The sequence below is a fragment of the Lagopus muta genome, chromosome 8 (genome assembly GCF_023343835.1).
Source record: "Lagopus muta isolate bLagMut1 chromosome 8, bLagMut1 primary, whole genome shotgun sequence".
NCBI lineage: Eukaryota > Metazoa > Chordata > Aves > Galliformes > Phasianidae > Lagopus > Lagopus muta.
The window spans coordinates 27,364,963-27,383,532 of record NC_064440.1 but is presented as its reverse complement, the minus strand read 5'-3'; the positions used below and the strand labels follow the sequence as shown (position 1 = coordinate 27,383,532).

Here is an 18,570-nt window from a genome sequence, read left to right as displayed (position 1 = left end):
CAGAAAAAAGTCTGTGTGAGGAACAAGTACTTCAGTTGTTGCTGCAGCATCACACACCCTTTCACTTATGTCCTTTGATGTTTGTGTAACCGTAAGTCTACAGCCAACGAAAAAGGTTTTAATATTTTTTCACTAAAAATGCCAGTGCATGTTAAAAACAAAAACAGACAAGAAAAGAAAACACAAACACAAAGCCAAACCCTTTCCCGCAGTAGTCTAATAAGTTCTGAAACAAACTTCCTTTTAATCTATTTCTTGTTTTGGCATGCTTAAAAAAAAAAATAATTCACAAGCTTCTGTTTAAATGTGTTTCCCATCAATATTTACACTAGTGCCATATTTAAAATTACACACAGCAAGTCACTGACACTAATACTTCTGCTTCAAAACCTACACGTGCCTATACACGTATATATGCTGTCCTGTATATATGCTGTCCTTATGGGGGAGTATATGCATGTTGTTGTATGGGAAGAAGGGTAAAGATTTGTTCTTTTAAGAACAACAACACAGTTCAAATATATTTTCCCTTTTTGTCCCATCTTACAAGTAATGAAACTTTCAAATGGTCCTTTTTGGTTGGTGCAAAACTAACCAGACTTACTTTAAATTATCATCGGAATTTCTACCAGTAATACCAATCAGAATTTAATAAACAAATCTACCAAAGAAAAGCTTAAGCAAGATCACCCAGTTCAGCAGGAATATGGAGAAAAAAAAAACCGTATAGTCTCTAGTACAACTGCCATTTTGATATACTGCCTTGAAATAAATAAACTTAGCCTTTAAATTCAATGCAAGCAAGCCAAGTCATCCTGAGGCACTGAAATCCCCTGGAGGACATCTCTGCCTATTTCCAAGCGTGAGCTTTAATCTTACAGTCACTACTTACTTGTGGTGATATTTAAGCTCATCCAGATGCTTAAATACCTTCACTTATGTCCTTGCAGATTTTTTTTATGTGTCAGTACCTAATCTCATTGTCCTCTGGGAATGAGTACTTACCAGACTGCTATACTGAATACTTAAAGTTCAGTAAAATTAACTACACATGGTTATATGGTACACTGGTAAATTCAAAACAGAGGAGACAAATCTCAACATTTTGATATCCAGATTAAGAAATTATGTAACAAGGAAAGAAAATGTCTTCTATATGATTCCATGATACTTCTTTTCAGCAGTTCTTGTCAGTATACTTCTGAGTAAAGCCTCCTGTAGTAAAGCTCTTTCATTACAAATAAATTTGGTAAAACTTCTCTGCTTGACTAGCAGGCCTTGCCCTGTTAGCCATTCTCTGTCTCCTCAAGGTTAGTTCTGCCCACTTGCTATCTCCATGAAAGTCTCTGACAAGCTGAACAGGTAACAGTCAAATAAGAAATAGCATTTCTGACTTTGATTCAGGCTCTTAAAATAAGTGAAAAGCAAGAACAAAAGCTGTAACAGTTAAAGAACAGGAAAGGAAATAAAGTAAAGCACAAAACCAGGTATGCTGGCACTCAAATTTGCCCTGAATTCTGATGAAATCGTTGGCCAAGGTTACAGATGTTTGTGAATGAAGGAGCAATTTGATTCTTTGAGCCATCATCTGCTCTTTATCCTGCTCCACAGCTTCTGCTCTAAACAGTTTCTCCTGTATTCCCACAACCATCCTGGCTGCTTCTTTAGACATCAGTATTTCAAATGTAATAAAAGATGAATTTGCCAGGGACTTTTGCTTTGAGGGCACAAAACTTAGTTTTGGGAACAAGTCATGACAATGGACGATGTGTCAACACCTTCAACTACAAACTTTCCAAGCAAACTTCTCTTGGTTAAGATTTTTTTTTCGTTATTATCGTTCCTAATCCTGAGTGGATACTTCCCCAAGGGCTCTTCCTTTAGCTTACATTCAGAAACAAAAAATAAGAACAGAAGCCTTGTGCAGAATGTGTAACTGGACATAAGAATGTAAGTGGAAGCAAAACATAAATCTGCCTTTTAAATTAGCAGTGAATAAAAACTTTCTCGTAAACAAACAACTTATATGTACGCATAGATAAGTCTCCTTATTTAAGTTTGCTATTCCCCACATGTAGTTGGGTTTTAGAAAGGGAGAACAGGAAATCAGTGTATGAGATCTCTCAAATTCCATCCAACCTTGCATTTCTCTTTAGGCCTGGATCTTGTATTCGAAACATAACTCTACATCTTTTCTCTTGCTTTACTGTCATTTGTGGCAACACAACTAGCTGACCTAAACCCAGATCTGATGGCCAAGTGTTCTGTGGAACATAGGAAAGGGGAAGAGGGCGAAGCACGCTTCTGAAACTGGAGATGGGTGTCTAGACAGGGCCTCATTTTTTGAGGAGCCCTACTAGAAGCCCTAGTCTGCTTTTGCAGCATTGTACCACAAACACACATCCACATCACTTAGCAGAATACATTCCCATCCTGCAACCCAATGTACAAGCATGTACTGTTCAGTTGTACTCAAAAAGTGCCCAGTGAGAAAAGGGGAGGTGGAGGGGAGGAGGGAAAGTGAGTTCTTTTATGAAATCATGGTAACATATCACTCTGTTTATAAAACCTGAAGAATCGGTCTAGATCTGCTGTGTGCATTTGTGTTGTACCAAGCACTCCCTCAGAGCTGGCTTCCCAGCTTTGTTTTACAAGCTTCCCTGCAGCACAGAAAGTTGTTCCACGTGCTTTACAGGGAAATGTACTTCTCATAGCGATGCGTGATTTAAGTTTTTGTTCTTGGTTTGTGAAACTGAGCTGTAGAAACTTGTACTTCCCTGCTCACAGCAGGGGAGTTGGAACTAGACGATCTTAAAGGTCCCCCCCAACCTAAGCCATTCTGATTCCTTTGAGTATCTATGCACAAGCAGCATGTGTACTAAAATATGCAATTAACACTATAGAGAAGTAACCTCACAGCATGGGACGATGTACTTTAGGGTAGATGTCTAATGACCAATGTCAGAATCAGGTCTGTACTGTATTTGCTACTCCAAATAGCTGAGAGAAAGGGCCTGCTTTGAGGCAGAAATTATTCCAACTACCATAAAACAATCTGGGGCAGGGATAGGCCCTCCAATTCACTTTAGCAGTCCCCAAACTTTGACCTGAACGATGGCTCTCAGATTATAACGAATATTCATAGAGAAGCCATCTTATCTGGAAAATCTTGCTGTTGGTGGTTTTGCTGTTGTTGTGTTTTGTTTTTCTCCATGACTTCAGTTTTCTGGTTATGTGATTTTTTTGGGAGACACGGAGATACCAACTTTCTTTCATGTTACGTACACGTTGTATTTTTGGTATTTAAGACTGTCTTTGGATTCCAGAGATATGTTGCCGAGCCAAAATTTACTTCGGAAGGCTATTGCAGTGAGATAAGCCTTGGGCTGAGGTAGGACTGCAAGTAGGATTGGCTCTGGTTCTGCCAGGCCGGACCTAGTGCAGTGCAGATGTGCCAGCCAGCTCCGCAGAGGAACATGCTTGGAAAGCAGGAGGTGGATTATTTCAGCTCCATAAAAGGAGAGTCTGTGAGAAACATGTGTGCCTCTTGCACCAAAAAGAGGGGAGGTCTGAAGCCTGCTAGGGAAGCATCACTTGGTTTTGGAGAAAAAAGTCATGCAAATTTCTCAGAAATAAAAAGGAAATGACTTAAATCGTATGTGACGTGTTCAACTGCACGTCAGCCTTTGAGTAGGCTTTCTATACATCACCATTACAAAGTAAGCCGGTTTGTTTAAGCAGCATTTGAGGTGAAGTTGCTGTATGTTCTGAGTCTTACAGCATAAACCAAAATGTCTAATGAGCCGCGGCGCTGTTCCGGTAAAGGGTTTAATCTACATAAGGTATTACGTATGTTTGTTGAGCCCTACGGCTGCTACGACTTTGTTGAGGAATCAAATATATTGTGATCAGGGGCCGCATCTCCATCTCGAGGAGGGGACACGCTTATCACGCAGATAGCAGCTGTTTCACGAGTAAGCCTGACGGACTCGCTGGGTTCCGTCAGCCAGGACAGCGCGAGTCTTCCCTGGCACGATCCCGGGGTGACGGCTGAGCCGCGCTCCCCGAACACCGCCGACACTCCGCTCGGCGGCCGCTGAATAAAGGCCCGGCCCCGGCGCACACTCAAGCCGCAGGCCGCGCGGCCACGGCAGCACGCAGGCCGCCCGCAGCGGGGAGGGGGGCTCTCGGCTGGGTACGCGCCCGGGCCCGGCTTCACTCAGCTGCCGCGCAGGGGAGATACGAGGCTGCCGGTCGGGGCTAGTCCGGGTGAATCACCCGTGGCTCCGCGATAGCCGGTATCGCCCGGCGAGCTCCTTTCGGAGCAAGCGGCACAGCGCAGCCCGAAGCCGGGGCTGCGTGAGGCTCGGTTCCCGTATCTGCGCTCCGCGCCGCCGCCCGGCCCCGCTCGCTTGAGTGATGAGCGCAAGGCGCCGCAGGGAGGGGAGGGGGAGCGCTACGCCATTTTCGTAGCCGGTGGAGTAGGGGAGGGGGAAGCGAGGCGCGGGGGAAGAGGAGGAAATGGCTCCGCATTGGGCCGGGCGGGCTGCGGGGACGCGATCCGCATGGTGCGTAGGGGTGAGCCGGGCGAGCGCGCCGGGGGTTGGCGTAGCGGTGGTTGGCGAATAGCGTAGCGGCGGCGGCGGCAGGAGCTGCAGGAGGAGGAGGAGGCGCCGCGGCGGTTTGGTACCGAGCGGAGAGGGAGATGCACACGGCACTCGAGTGAGGTAGCTATAAAACCCCATTTGTTTACATTCCCTCCCCCACAAGCGGCCGGCGCGGCGGTGCGGGTGGCGGCCGGCTTGGGCCGGCTGTAGGGGGGGGGCCCGGGGTTACGAACGAGGAGCGGGAGCCGGCGGGCACTAGCGGACGTCTCCTTCCCCGCGATGCGGAGCAGCGGGCGGGGGGCACGGCGGCGCGGCCGCCTCGTGACGTGGCGGTGCCGGACCCGCCGGGTGGGCGAGGGGCCGGGGGCGGCGGGGGCCGCCGTGCTCCGAGGCGGTCCCCCGCCCGCTTTCCCCGTCCTCCCGGGGCGGCCACGCGGCAGGTAAAGCCGTCCGCCCGCAGCGGGGGCGCAGAACGCGGCGGTTCCAGGCCGCTGCGGGGGGCGCCGTAGGGCCCGCAGCGGCCGGCCGGGCCCGCCGCCCCGGGAGGCGGTGCGGCTTTTCCTTCTCGGTGTCGCCGCTTCCCTCGCCCTCCTTCCGAGCGTAAACGCGGGCTGGGAGCGCCCCGTCCCCCGGCGCCGTCCGCCCGCGGCCACGTGGAGCCCCGCGGCCGGCTGCGAGGTGCTGCTCTCTACGAGATAGGAGCGCGGGCGGCGAGGCGTGAGAGCGGGCTGCGGCCCGCGGGGCTCGGCGGTGAGCCGTGGTGGGTGGGGGCGGTGAGCGAGGCGGGCGGTTATGTCCTCCTGGGCCTGAAGTTCGCCTTAGCGTGGGTAGAAACTGCAGTCAGGCTGTGTAACTTGTATGCAACCCCAAACAATCAAGGTAAGCCGAGGGGAGTCAGGAGGTGCTGTCGTTGGCTGGAGTATAATGTGCACGGAAATGAGGAGCTTCCTGTGCTTTCACCTGTGCTTAACCTGCGTCGGTGGGTGCTGAATGTGGAGCCTTTGGAATAAAGCTGTTCCAAGAAGTCTTCCGTTATCTTTCGTCTTTTTTGTTTTGTGTAATGTCTGTAACTGCTCATTCTTAATCCCGTGTTTCTGATGTGTATGAATTACAACCAATTCTTGAGCTGAAAATAATTGTTCTCTTGCACTAACTGTACATCTATATGTAACAGTAAGTAATTGTGGATTTATTTATTTTTTTTAATATGTCACATCATAGTACTCGGAGAGCCTGTGGTAGATGAAGGCTGGTACAGCTCTGAGAACTGCACAGAGCAAGGCCTGGCTTTTGGAAATGTGGAAGTGATTGTCCCATTAACAGCAGTGGTTCCTGGGAGTGTGTTCTGGTGTTCTTCTGCATAGTAGTAATGCATACAATGACATTAAAATGAAAAGCACAAAAAATGGTTCCGAAGTGGTTTGAAGGAAAATAAAAGAGCACACACTTGGATTTTACTTGAGAATGAACTTTCCATTGGATGTGTAGAAGAATAGGAATTCCCTGTAGACTGGTGAGATGTGCTGCTCTAATTCCAAATCAGATATTAGGTTTACTGACAGTTACTTCATAGGCTGATACGCTCGTGGCTATAGAAGAAAACTGCTTGCTAAAGATCTGTGGTTCCTGATACTTTTTGAAAATGTGTGATGTGAATTTTCCTGATTAGGTTTTTGTTTTAAAGTAAATGTTTCAATTGTTGCCTCGTAGCACTTCTTGAACTGCTTCCAACACCTTCATATTTGGAAGGAAAGAAGCATGCGGCCATGCGGTGTATTTAGAGAATAAGGCCTGTGTACAGACCATGAATAAGTTGTGTACATTCACGTGTGTGTAAGTGAAATAAGTGGCAATTCCTTGTGGACATTGCACTAGTGTCTACTAAAGGTGCAGGTTGAAGAGATGAACGCGGTTTCCTGTCTGGAATAGGCAATGAGAAAGGAGATTCTGCCTGCATAACTTTCTCCACAACAGGGAAGTTGTTTAAATGAATGTGCCTTGGTTTTGTGTAGAATTTTTGTGCTTTTCAGTCTGTCTTAAGAAACAGATGCATCCCTCGGACAGTGTATCCACACGTTAATGTAAAATGAACTGCAAAAAGCAGTGCAGATATATTCACAAGCTGAGCTATTGCATGTTTGTTTCTCCCATTACGAACAAAAAAAATTACAGTGAATCATGGTAACTGGGGAGTGTTCTGGAACCTCTGCTTCCCATTAAAAAAAGCACAAATCCCTGCAGTGATGATCTTTGTCTCCTCCAGTGGCTGGTCATGATCTGATTTGAAACTTAAGCGTTACGTGACGTCATAATATGCATCTTCTAAAGTGACACTGAGGAGAGGCAGCAGGATATTGATTGCATATGGTACTTGGGTTTTACACATTAATAAATCATTTCCTTTGAATATTCGATAGGAAACCGTGGTAAGATACGAACTTAGTGTAGTTTGATTTGGGCAAAATGAAATTTGTGTTCGCACATGGGAAAGTTAGTACTTTACAACCTGGCATAGATTTCTTTTGTGGTCTTCACTAAGTACATCAAGCAACTGTTATTAAGTTATTTATATTCATAAGAGATCATCTGCGAAACAGTAGTTGGTCCAAGTAGGAAGGAACTTTGAGGTGGTGCACAGATCACATGATATTAAGCTTGGGTGTATGTACAGACCTAAAGGAAGCATGCTTGGGCCTGTTTATTTTTGCTATTCTGTTTTAATGGCGTTTGATCATGATTTTTGTCTTCTGTAGCGAGTTTGGTCTCATCTTCGCCACAGTTTTTACAGAAATAGAAGTTAACTTGAATATACGATGGGCATTTGATAACTTTTCTAAAGCCATATTATCTTTTTTCATCAAGTGGAATTACCAAATTAGAATTACACAAGCCACTTAAAATCTGAGCTCAATAGAAGTTTTTCCTGTAAGCTAAGGTTTAGTCCTTAAATGTGGTGAAAGGTCCTGGTAACTTAACAGACTGCAGTGTGGAATAAGGGCACGAGCAACAAGATGATATTAGAAAAGAAATCTTACTGCCGCTTTCTTCCCAGTTTGTCAATCAGCTGTCAGAACGCTGGCTGTTATGTTTCAGCACGTTTCAGGATTGTCAAATGAATGTCAGATTCTGACTTGCTTCTTAGCACACCTAAAAATGTCATCAGAAGTTTCAAAGAAGAAAAGCTAGATTATGGTTCTATTGTCTTTGTGAAAGTATGCTTTTCATAGAGTTGAGATTTAGGTGCAGAGGGAGTTCTGACTATACTAAGAATTGAAGAATTCATGCCTTTGGGGAATCAATTTCTGTTCTAATTTAAAGAAGAACAGTATAATTTCCTCTTGTTCTGTGAGAGTCCAACTTAAAGAGCAAATATTTGTAATATAATTTGATTATTTGTGAAGTGTTTCTCTTTAGACTGCTGAAGTTATCTTAATTGACAACCAGAGATTTTATCTTGCTGATTAGGGCTTGGTGATGTGGATAGATTTAAGATTGTTTTTAGTTCATTCTTAAATTGCAACTGAGGTATTTAAGTGTGAGTAATAATATATGATAAAGTAATGTGTATAAATTAGGTGAAGCTAATAAAAAACGAACAAATTTTAAGCTTCCAAAACTGATCAAAATATTGAAAAGTGTTCTGTTAGCATTGTAATCTCCTAGGTGAGAGAAGGGTGCACTCGTCTTTCATCCACCTGTTCAGAATGTTCCATGTTATGCTGCATCGTTACCATCTCTCCAAGGGTTGTTTTGTTTGTTTGTTTTTGATGTAACATAAATGTAAGGAGTAAAAAAGAAAGAAGTCACTTAGGTTTTTTGTTACCTCTTATGCCTGTCTAGTCCCTGTACAGATGTTTATGTCCCCAAGCAGGAAGCCAGTGTGAAAGATAGCAGAGATCATGGTTTCCTAATGCTTGTTTCAAAAGCATAAAAATAAGGGATGTTGAAATTAGATGTGGGACGTTGTGCCCATGCTGGGGAACGTGCTTTATTAGACTAGAAATGTTTTCATCTTTTGGGTGTTGCATTGTGGTGCCTCATCTGTGACTTTCCACTTTCTGACTTGCCTCTTATTGCAGAGAAGGAATGACTCAGCTGCCTTTTCTGTCTCAGCTGCTGCTGACCTATGAGCTTCATTCTTACCTTACTACCACATTTTCTATAGCTTGCTGATTCCAAAAACAGTATGCTGAGAGTGAAGATAGTCTGCTCATTATACTAATGGAAAATTAGACTGCTGTAGAAACTGATACATCATTTTTACTGGGTAGTCTGTTGGAGAACCTGCGTGTAAGAAACAGTGAGATTTCTTTTCTAATATCATCTTGTTGCTCATGCCCTTATTCCACACTGCAGTCTGTTAAGTTACCAGGACCTTTCACCACGTTTAAGGACCAAACCTTAGCTTACAGGAAAAACTTCTATTGAGCTCAGATTTTAATAAAATCACCAAGGTTAGAAGACATCTCCAAGATCATCCAGTTCAGCTGTCCACCTACCACCAATATTTCTCACTAAATCATGTTCCCTTAGTCTACATGTTTCTTGAACATCTTTGGGGACGGTGACTCCACCACTTCCCAAGACAGCCTATTCCAGTGCCTGGCAGTTCATTCGGAGAAGACATTTTTCCTAACATGCAGCCTGAATCTCCCCTGGCACAACTGGAGGCCATTTCCTTTAGACGTATCAATAATCACACGAGAGGAGAGGCTGACTCCCCCCTCAGCCCAACCTCCTTTCAGGCAGTTGTAGAGAGCTATAAGGTCGCCTTGAGTTTCCTCTTCTCCATACTGAGCAATCCCAGTTCTCAAGTAGCGGGTTTAAAGTGTGTACAATTTGGGGACATTAACTAGAAATAAGTGAGAAGAGCATTAAGTTCTCAAGAGGTAGGAAGTACAGAAAGTTGAAGTCGTCATGCATTTGTTTCAGTGCTTGAGTGACAAGATGTAATTTAGTAGTCATTGGTATTAGGTAGCTAAATCAATGTTGAATTGAGATGATAATAATGGAAGTAATTGAATAACAGTGTTCATGTCTGAAAGTCATACATCAAACGAAGTTCTGGAAGAGTATTCACATGGTTAGACTTTTTGTAAGATAAAAAGCCAATGTAAGATAAAAACTCTTCGGAGTGAGTATGTGCAGAGGAGGTTGTATGCAAAAGTGCGGGATTTGCATAAAGTTACAAATGTATTCCAGTAGAGGTCTTGTTCACCAAATTCTGGCTCGATGTTTCTGCTGGTTGTTTATTTTATGAAGTTCCCAGTCACATCTCTAAGTAAATAGCACAATAATAAACTTTTGTTACTGAGAGGTGCCCCTACAATTTACATGTTAAGATCCATGTCTCAAGGTGAGTTGATTTTTACTGCACTCATAAAATGATCTCTGTACATTTTTATTGCATGTGCATTTTTATTACTGCAGTGCAGTGATTATTAATGGATGAAAAAAAAATGTTTTTAATGCTGGGAGATAACTGGAAATGGTAATTGATTTACAGCTGATGATAGGATATCTGTATTTAGTTCCTCTTCTAACTGAGCTGGTTGCTAATAGAATACAGCCATACATTGTTTGGAGCATCAAAGCAAAACAAAGGAAAATATGCGTAATCTTCTTTAAAATAGTCCCTCATAGATGTTACCAATGTGATTCGGAATGCTGGTTTTAGCCTGTGTAGTACAATAACAGTAGTAATACCACAGCCAAAGGGGAACAGCAGGTGGGTATGCGTCTTATGGCTAACCACAGAATCACAGAATCACCCGGGTTGGAAGGGACCTCAAGGATCATGTAGTTCCAGTCCCCCTGCCTAGCAGGGCCACCAAACATACACATTCAGATCAGGTTGCCCAGGACCCCGTCCAACCTGGCCTTGAACACGTCCAAGGACGGGGCATCCACAACCTCCCTGGGCAGCCCGTTCCAGGGCCTAACCACTCTCCTTGTAAAGAACTTCCCCCTAACATCCAACCTAAATCTTCCCTCCCTCAAGAGGGAAACCAAGTCTTACTGTGCCACCACGTGCACTTCTTCATTCGTACCAGATACGGCGCAGGGCAGAAGAGCTTCATTACTGACAAGTGGAATGTTGGACTCTGTTTTAAAGGTGACTGTGCTGCTTCTCAAAGCTCTACGTAACTTATATAATGCGTTCTTATAAAGGAAGGCCTCTCTTTTCATCAGACTCCACTGCATTGATAATTGCTCTCAGTCTATGAAATGTAAGCCATATCATTTTGGCCATGTTTTTTGCTAGAATTGTTGCAGAGCATTCACAGGAGCGTTTATTTGTGGCCTGAGTATCTGTCCAGAGAAAACAGTATTTCAGCCTGGAAGTACATTTCCAAATTGTACTAGCCTACATTAAAACATAATGAATTATGAGTTATGTTTTATTATGTTATGAATTATGCAGTTACTTGACTGCAGTCCTGATAATATTGTGTCTTTGCCTCACTACATTTCAGTGCTAAAAATAAAAGTATTCCCTTTTATGTAATACTTGATGTTATGCATAAACAGGCTCGAGTTCCAGTTCTTCCTGTTCTGAACTGTGCATGAGGCAGTTGTCTGGCAGAGGTGTACTGCCAGTGCTTGAATTGTTCAGTTTTAAACGCTTTTTGAAAGCAGTGTCCCCAAGTCGCCAAGAAGGCTGTTGGCTTCTTGGCTTATAGCGGGAGTGGTGTGGTGTGCGGGACAAGGGAAGTCATCCTGCCCCTGTACTCGGCATTGGTGAGGACGCACTTCAAGGACTGTGTTCAGTTTTGGGCACCTCAGTACAGAAAGGACATTGAGGTGCTGGAGCAGGTCCAAAGAAGGGGAACGAGGCTTGTGAAGAGCTTGGACAATGTGGCCTATGAGGCGAGACTGGGGAAAAGGAGGCTGAGGGGAGACCTTATTGCTCTCTTCCAATATCTGAAAGGTGCTCACAGCGAGAGCGGCATTGCTCTCTTCTCACTGGTGACAGGATGAGGGGAAATGGCCTCAAGTTGCACCAGAGTAAGTTTAGGTTGGGTATCAGGGAACGCTTCTTTATAGAAAGGTGGTTAAGGTTGAGTCACCATCCCTGGGTGTGTTTAAAAAAACATTTCGATGTGGTGCTCAGAGACATGATTTAGCAGAGGGTTGTTAAAGTTAGGGTGGTATGGCTAGGTTATGGTTGCTAGATGATCTTTAAGGTCTTTTCCAACCTGAGCAATTCCATGATTCTATGACACTATTTATTTCCGCTAATTTCAGTAAATACACATTAGTTACAGTAGGTAGTATGTACAGTGTGTAGCGTATTAGTCTAATGTTCCCATACCTAATTTCTTAATACTTCATAAAATATTCTGAACTATTCTATTTGCATGTTATCAAAGAAGAACATCTTTCATTGATTCATATGGTAAAACTTCTTTTTTTTCTTTTTTCTTTTTTTCCCAAAGTTGTCTTTGAACTACAGGTAATGTGCAGTGTATGTTTGCACACCTTACTCCGCAAGATGTGGAGTCCCTACAGAAGTTCATTCTTAATGTTTTAGGGCAAAAATTCTCCTGCTAACTTTTTCTGGTCACGTAAGTTCTGTAACAGTGAGAGGAACGTGGGAGGTTTATGCTGACTCTTGGAAAAATGGATCAGGATGATACTTTATTGAGAATGCAACAATTGTACCAAATTATTATTACTTCTATTTGGTTTGTATCAGACTTTGTGGATCGAATTAGTTGCGGAAAATCACTGTCTTTGTAGAGAACACTTGGTCTGCTCCTGTTCCCCATAGAAAGTATGGATTTAATATTTAAATGTTTTTTTGTTGTTGTTAATTAGACAATTGACAAAATGATGTTTTGGAAGAAGACAATGTACTGCTTCTTTAAGTGAATGAAATTGAAAAATACAAATTATCACCTTGGGGAAAATTTAGCTTCTACAAATTTATGTTCTAGAACTTACTCTCTTGCTGCTTCTTGATGGCTAACTATGGATTTGGAGTCTGAACGTGAAAGGCAAAGGATTAATCACATTTTAGAAACATGGTATTTTCAGATGGAAACAAGGAGCAGCGCATCGTTCTTCAAACAGAAGCTATGAAGAGAATAAAAACTTTTCAGGCAAATCCTTGCCTGTATTTTAACAAATATTATGTAGTAGTTCCAAGCAGTGACTGACGAACAGTGAAATGCTGTACCTCAGATGCTCTGTTGCTTTTGTTTTGTTTTCACTTTTCTTGATCATAAACAAAGCTTGATCCTTCGTGTTGTTACCTCACAGTCCTATTACTGGTAAAACATGTGTCAAGAGTCACAAATATGTTATAAAAGTTAAAAGCTGGGTATGAACAAGTATGTGTAGCTTAATCAGAAACTGATAAATAGTGAATTTAGCAAATCAGATATGGAATGTGTGTGGGGGGGTGTGGTATTTCAGCCTTTTCAGAGCATCAGGTTATGAGATTTTCTTGTTTACTGGATCTGTGCTGTAGCTGCAGTTAGTTTTGGATGGTGTCAGTGCCAAGTAGGTAACATACCTACTGAAGTATTTCAGTTTCATAACCTGGCAGCTTGATAGAAGATGGCATATTATTCCCATGACTAAGTGCCATAATAACTTCAATGAGTAAACTGTTGTGCCTCTGGAAACGTGAAAAACAAAGCCTCAGAATCCTTAACGGGTCACATTACCATTTGGTACCTTCAGCTGTGGTTAACCATAGAATCAAACATTTGACTCTTCTTGGGATTAAGTGGTCAGATTGTTTATGTTTAATAAATTCTTGAACTGAGCTACTTTGAATGTTAGAAGTCAAATAAATTTGTAGGTGTGAATGGACTTAATATTGTAGAAAAGTTGTCTAACCTTGGTCTTATATGATGTGTTGGATAGCTTTAGCCATGGAATCCGCCTGTTACAGAAACTCATCTTTATGTTCTGTGATTAAGTATTTCTGAGGTGGAACTTGTGGAATGATGGTCACGACCCATTAATACCCCTGGAATTTAGAGGCGGAGCCGGTCTGCTTTTCAGTTGCTTTTAACTAATCAGTAAAAAAAGCATAAAGCATCTTTCTCAGAGAAATCAGGTAACATGCAGTTTCAGTGGTAAGCTGCCAAACCGTTCCTGTTACTCCAGAAGTGGAAAAACAAAGCTTTTTTTGTACTACTCTGTGTAGAATGTCTTTTTATAGTTCGGATTGTCTTTTCTTCCAGAATCATAGATTTGTTTCAAGATAAATTTATAATTCTTTGTGTTAAATGTTAGAGACAAGAAATAGCCCTTTTCTGTTGTTGTTGTTCTCTTGCTTTTTACGCATTCTTAAAAAAAACCAGTATCTTCTGGTTTCAGCTTGTGGGGAGGATGTATCAAAGCACTGATAGAATGTGGTATTTATTTTCCACAGCTTTGAGAAGTAATGGAATCGCGTAAACTGGAGAAAGCTGCCAATAGTAGTTGAAAAATGAAACGAAGATGGAAGATCTAAGTGAAGTAGAAGTCAGAAATGTCCTGATGATCCCACTGAGAAGGGTGGTGACTTTGATAGCACGGAATCAAATCAGCAGTTAGTGCAGAAAAATCTGTATAAATTAAAATAGGGAAAGCACAGTGATGCTTAAGGATGTGAATAGCATCCACATTTCAGGTACTGGAAGAAGAGCGTACAGAGTGAAAACAAAAGCTAGAAACTGCTATTAGATCAAATTGGAATGCTACACAGCGTGTTCTAGGCTAGGTGCATCAGGCTGCGGTGCAATTCTTGTAAAACTGATTGCAGCCTTACTCTTAGCAGTGTTTCTCTTTGCTCATCTGCGTTGCTGTTTGACTGTATGTGCACTTATAAGATGATAGACACGGGGAAGTGCATACAGACAGCAGCTTTTAAGTTTTTGTACTTTGCTTTATTGAAAATTATTTAACTGAGAAGACAGTTCTTCTGGCACTTCAGATCAAGTCCATAAGGATTCTGCTTTCTTTCTCCTTTTCTGTCTCTAATGTTGTAGTATGAATAATAATGGCATTAAGTACAGTGCTTTTGTTCAGTCACCTGGAAGCTGTGCACCTGCAAAGTTGTTTCAATAACTTGATAAGCAAATAACCATAGTTCATTGTTTTTAGTGATTTTTTTTTAGTTTTTAAGCTAATGGTTGTTTTTATATGCTTGAGCGTTGTCATCACACAGTCCTGTAATAGGTAGCCCTGCAGAGTTTTAGCAATAGTCTTGGCTCAAATAAGTGAGTGCTAGGCATCATGACTTCTGTTGAAGTCTACTTGGAATGAGATAGAAATGGCACATTCAGATTCAGCTGGCTAATCATTGGGCTGATCTTCCTGTTGAAATATGTACAGCTATTTTTTGACACAGATCAGGCAAGTTAAATGTTATTTTTCAATCTGCTGAGATGTCTTTATAAAGATTTATTTGCTTTAAAATTGTAGAAATGATCATTAAGCACCTTCAGCTGGCAGAGCACGTATGAGGGAAGTGTGCCTCGGTCCTGTTTTTCAATGGCTTTTGTTGTTGGTGTCTGTTAATAACTATTTTTGGAAAAGTGAGAGAAGCTATCAGCTAATAGTAGACATGTTGAATTCCTGCTGTGATTGGGTCTGCAATGGATTGTTTTAATTGTGATCATTTAGCAATTAAAAGCTTACCAAAAGCATGCCTTTATTCTTTTTGATGTCGTGCAAGTGTTCTAGGGTACTGTAAGGATGAGATAGACACAGTGATTTAAGTTAAAGCAAGAATAAACATACTACCGCTGGTCTTAATGCTTCATTATAGACATTCTTATATTCTGTGTTGTAGAGAGAAGTTTTTCCAGAATGACTTTCGGTTCAAAGTTTGTTGTTTTATTTTCATAATTTGAGTACATTTTGAGGTGGCCGGTTGTGTTTGCACTGAAATGGGCTGTTGGGCTGCAAATCAGCCAGCTCTGGTGCTGCCACCAAAGGCAAGGATGCCTTTTTTTTTTTTTTTTTTTTTTTTTTTTGTGGGGACTGCAGTGTTTGTGCAGCTGCACAGTGAAGCAGATAGGAGAAGCAATCTGTCTTAAAAATAATCTTTTCTTTTTCTGAGCTGTTTTTCAGCAGAATCTAATTGTACAGCTGCACAGTGGACAGATCAGCAAACAAATCTACTGGTATACAAAAATGGTTTTATGGGAATGAATGAATGAATGAAGCAGCAGGGCAGGGCTGCCATAGGTGCAACAGCATCTTAAAATATTTGTTAAACTTCAGCCTTAGCTCTGATAAAAACATTTGCTTATTTTCAGTGGAAAAATGAAGTACTAAAATGCAAGCATACCTGGTTATTTTTTTCAGGATTGCATTCTTACAAGCACAGGCATTACAGAACGTAACTAAAAAATGAGATGTTGACACAAGATCATGCCAGCTTCACTGTAAATGTTGTGTGTTAATAATGCCTTATAAACTATATCAAGTTCATATACAAAACAGAAAAGTTGCGTATAAGCAGATCTGATACTTAAAGAACATGATCTGTTTTGATGGCTTTTATATTATTTCGAGCTGTAAGAAGGATCCCGTATTCAGCAATTCATTGCAAGTAATTGTCCTTTTGAGGAAGGCAGCCCAGTTATTTTCTCTTCTAAATAAAACAAATGCCCCTTTCTGTACAACTGAGCTACTAGATTACAACTGCATTAATTTGGGATTATTTTCTAGTGTGCTTGGGCTTTGGTATTTCAAATACTTCAGATTTCCAGTTTTGAGACTGTGTTTACAATGTGTTCAGTTATGCGTAAATGCTTTCCATGCTATATGTCTTATCTGGTATTAACTTAGCAAATATGGCTTGGATCAATTAGTTGATGGTCTGTTCCTGCTGAGTGCCCCTCCTACTGGGCTGTAGGTTCTCAACTGAATGAGTTTCACTTACATCCACAAACCTGGTTCGCTGAATTTGGGGCTGGAACCAAATACAGAAGATGAGTGAGAACTAAAGTTACAGGCTGTGAACTGTAACTTCTTATGTCTGCAGAGTGTTTGTATTGCTGGAGCTCACGTTGGCAAAAGACTGTTAAAACAAAATGAGATTAGTGTTTGTTTAAGTACTTTTGTGGATTTCTTTAGTGTCGTTAGAGGGAATATTTTGATTTATCTTTGAGGTATTTTTTTAAAATCCCTTACCTTGAAAATGAGTATTGGATTAGTAAGAAATAACACTCTGGCATTTGCTTAAAATTGGAAATTTAGGAAATGAACAGTGGATTATTTGAGTTGCTAGATCCAAGAGTTTCTGGACAGAGAAATAGCGTGGAATATTGGAGGAGTAGGGGAGCTGCAGACATTGTTTTTGCTTGTGAATTTGAGTAAACGTCTGCGATGTGGGAATTTTAAATTCCAGGAAGAACAAGGAAGTGCCTTTATGCGCCAGTACTTTTAATTCAAGAAATGTGCATCTCACATATACAGAAAAAAAAGATGTTTTTCAAACTCCTTTTACTCTGAGAAGTTGTTACTAGAACCTAATGACAGAAGTGCTTCAACTATCAGTACTGAACAAAGAGAGCATCTTGGTTTGGTAAGAATATTGCTTTGTCTGTATGTCTGTTTGTCCTTCTCTGTTCTCTCTTATTTTAGCTGACTTTGTGTCTTTGGTATCTGTGCCATTTGCAGCTTCTGGAGGTTGATCGAGTCCTGTAAGGTACTTGGGTCATCAAGGCATTCATCAAGGCAGACTGCTCTGAGAGGAGTCTGAGCTGTCTTTGAAATCATTTTTGATTCTTTTTCAGACAGTTTAAATAACTTGATCCTCTGCAGATAGAATAAAAAGGCAGAACATTGTTGCAAGAAAGCATGGAAAGAAAATTAAAAGGGAGAAATTTAAATGAATACTTGCAAGGGCAGAAATCCTATACATTAATTTCAAATGTTTCTGTTAATTGAAATTGTTGGGAAGGAACAAGACAAAAAAGAGGGGGGAGAAGTTGAGCACTCAGATTAGTCGGTGTTTGCGTACTAAGAAAAATGCTGTAATATATGGGTTGTGAGCACTTCAATGATATACCCAGTTGTCACCTGAGCTTGAGTTTTACATGACCACGTTATTGGAATCCAAGGGTGCTTCTTTAAGTCAGACCTACCTGTCAGACTAGTTTTCTACTTTCAGTGAAGCAGTTGATGATAAACAAAAATGTCCCTCCAAATAATATTCCTATTCTGGTCTTTAATATACTTACATATACTTTCTTTCTACATACCTTTCGTGCTACAGGTATTAAATGGAAGAGCAGTTGAAATGGTAGGGACTGTGAAAACATTTCAGGAATTCAAAGGAAGACAAGTGAGAAAGTCTCTAATAATACCCACTTTGATTAGAGGTGCATTTATTCCAATAGAGGAAATGCCAGAAGGAATGGGGTGGCATAAGAGATGGTGTGAGTTTTCCATACAGAGCAGGTAAATGATGCTGATGTTGTGCTCAGATTCTTTGGCTTCCCATATTAAAGCTGTGTTTGTGGGTATGCAGTCAGAACTGCATTGGGTTGGAATGATTTGCTAGCACTGAATGAGGGGGCATTGGGGTGCATTTGGCAGCCCTGTTTGCATTTCCTTAAATGTCAGCAGGCACAGCAGGGCCGTTTATTTTGCCCGGTGTACATGTGCACGGCTATTCTAACTTTGCAGCATGACTTCAGGTGGGTTTGTCCCACTGCCTGAACGCATCCCAAAAAAACGAGCCTCATTCTTGTTGCCAGCAGATACCATTAGGTCCTGCTCAGGCCTGCCTGTTTTGGCTGCTGTAGTTTCTGACCGAGGCCACAGCTCAGGGTGTTTGCTTGTGTTTCTGTCCCCACTGGGTGACCAGCCATCCTATGCTGTTGAGGAAAGGAGGATGGGCAGCAGGAATCACAAGTGCATAAAGTAAGGCCAAGGTTGGCAACTATAATAGCTGAAGTCTTTTCCACGTTCGTAGCCTTGTCCTCAGGCTGCCTTTCTGTGGTCT

The 18,570-nt window shown here is 41.8% G+C and overlaps 1 protein-coding gene across 6 annotated transcripts in view; it reads left to right on the top strand.

Annotated features, from left to right (window-relative positions):
* SLC39A10 (solute carrier family 39 member 10) overlaps nucleotides 1–18,570 on the top strand; it is a 114,203-nt gene that overhangs the window by 70,121 nt on the left and 25,512 nt on the right. Inside the window, exon 1 of one of the 6 annotated variants that reach the window (XM_048952367.1) lies at nucleotides 4,524–4,727. The exons of 2 other annotated variants lie outside the window; for them this stretch is intronic. The gene's annotated coding sequence lies outside the window, so the exon portion shown is untranslated. Of the gene's footprint in view, nucleotides 1–4,523; nucleotides 4,728–5,098; nucleotides 5,286–18,570 lie in introns of those variants that run through there. 3 more of the 6 variants (XM_048952369.1, XM_048952363.1, XM_048952365.1) reach the window with 3 other exon arrangements.